The sequence below is a fragment of the Abrus precatorius genome, unplaced genomic scaffold (assembly GCF_003935025.1).
Source record: "Abrus precatorius isolate BTA unplaced genomic scaffold, Abrus_2018 Scaffold93, whole genome shotgun sequence".
NCBI lineage: Eukaryota > Viridiplantae > Streptophyta > Magnoliopsida > Fabales > Fabaceae > Abrus > Abrus precatorius.
This window is the reverse complement of record NW_020874443.1, coordinates 32,501-35,000: the sequence shown is the minus strand read 5'-3', so window position 1 is coordinate 35,000 and position 2,500 is coordinate 32,501.

Genomic DNA, 2,500 nt, shown 5'->3' with positions numbered 1-2,500 from the left:
CGCACCAGGAGGGCACCATGGTGCATAAAAACGCACCAGGAGGGCACCAGGGTGCGAAAAACGCACCAGGAGGGCACCATGGTGCATAAAAACGCACCAGGAGGGCACCAGGGTGCATAAAAACGCACCAGGAGGGCACCATGGTGCATAAAAACGCACCAGGAGGGCACCAGGGTGCGAAAAACGCACCAGGAGGGCACCATGGTGCATAAAAACGCACCAGGAGGGCACCAGGGTGCATAAAAACGCACCAGGAGGGCACCAGGGTGCATAAAAACGCACCAGGAGGGCACCAGGGTGCGAAAAACGCACCAGGAGGGCACCATGGTGCATAAAAACGCACCAAGTAGGCACCAGGGTGCATAAAAACGCACCAGGAGGGCACCAGGGTGCATAAAAACGCACCAGGAGGGCACCAGGGTGCGAAAAACGCACCAAGAGGGCACCATGGTGCATAAAAACGCACCAAGAGGGCACCATGGTGCGAAAAACGCACCAAGAGGGCACCATGGTGCGAAAAACGCACCAAGAGGGCACCATGGTGCATAAAAACGCACCATGAGGGCACCAGGGTGCGAAAAACGCACCAGGAGGGCACCATGGTGCATAAAAACGCACCAGGAGGGCACCATGGTGCATAAAAACGCACCAGGAGGGCACCATGGTGCATAAAAACGCACCAAGTAGGCACCAGGGTGCATAAAAACGCACCAGGAGGGCACCAGGGTGCATAAAAACGCACCAGGAGGGCACCAGGGTGCGAAAAACGCACCAAGTAGGCACCATGGTGCATAAAAACGCACCAGGAGGGCACCAGGGTGCATAAAAACGCACCAGGAGGGCACCAGGGTGCATAAAAACGCACCAGGAGGGCACCAGGGTGCATAAAAACGCACCAGGTAGGCACCAGGGTGGGCATGAAGAGGCACCATGATGGGCACCAAGAGGCACCAAGGTGGGCATCAAGGTGCACCATGGTGGGCATCAAGAGGCACCAAGGTGGGCACCAAGAGGCACCAAGGTGCACCATGGTGGGTATCAAGAGGGACCAAGGTGGGCATCAAGAGGCACCAAGGTGTGCATGAAGGTGCACCATGGTGGGCACCAAGAGGCACCATGGTGGGCACCAAGAGGCACCAAGGTGGGTATCAAGAGGCACCAAGGTGGGCATCAAGAGGCACCAAGGTGGGCATCAAGAGGCACCAAGGTGTGCATCAAGGTGCACCATGGTGGGCACCAAGAGGCACCATGGTGGGCACCAAGAGGCACCATGGTGGGTAGCAAGAGGCACCAAGGTGGGCACCAAGAGGCACCAAGGTGGGTATCAAGAGGCACCAAGGTGGGCATCAAGAGGCACCAAGGTGGGTATCAAGAGGCACCAAGGTGGGCATCAAGAGGCACCAAGGTGTGCATCAAGGTGCACCATGGTGGGCATCAAGAGGCACCAAGGTGGGCACCAAGAGGCACCAAGAGGCACCAAGGTGTGCATCAAGGTGCACCATGGTGGGCATCAAGAGGCACCAAGGTGGGCACCAAGAGGCACCAAGAGGCACCAAGGTGGGTATCAAGAAGCACCAAGGTGGGTATCAAGAGGCACCAAGGTGGGCATCAAGGTGCACCATGGTGCGATGATTCGGAGAAAAATTCATTATAAATCATTCCCTTGGGGAAATGTAACGAAACTTTGCAGACACATTTGGTGTTATTTTGTGTGAATGCCTGCAAAAAATCAGGTCAAAATTCGATCTCTAGGTGCCTTTTTCTATTTTCCCCGGTTTTTCATAATCTGCCGATTCAAAAATTCATTAAAAATTCATCCCTTGGAGAAAAAATCTAAAACTTTGTGGACGTGAATATATTGTGTTTGTGAGCCTCCCTGCAAAAAATCACGTCAAAATTCGATCTCTAGGTCCCGATATGGACTTATGTCTGCTCAGAAAAAAGGTATCTACTACTACAATTTTGGCTTTTGCATAATAACCTATTATAGGGGGGGGCTGCACCTCACCAACCACGCCCACAGTGGGAGGTGCGGTGCTGCCTTGGGGCCCCTCCCCCATGCTCATGCAAGTCTCCCCTCACTTGTGTGGCTTGGTTTTCCATGGCATTGGGTTTATTGATTCGTCAATTATCCAGAAACCGAATGTTGGCCGACTTCGGCCGAGTCTCGGTGCGTCCCTCGGAAATTTGTGGGCATCGTGGCGTGGCTTATTCTTGCATCAACGATGCATGGGCAGGGTCTATTGGGTGCATTTTCCTTTGTCCCTCTCGATTTTAAGTGCTCCCGGGTGACTTTGTTCTTGTTGAGGTGTGAGGAGAGTTATAAAACGGTGAACCAGCGTTGGATTTTTCCAACAACGCGTGCACTTTTTGCAGTGGCAATAGGCATGCGGGCATCATGTTCCTGGAGTTGGTCCCTATGGATATGGTTGTTCTTCCAGTTTGTGATGGTTGCATGTTGACGGGTGACACCACAGTGCCCGCGGTCAACACGAGGATT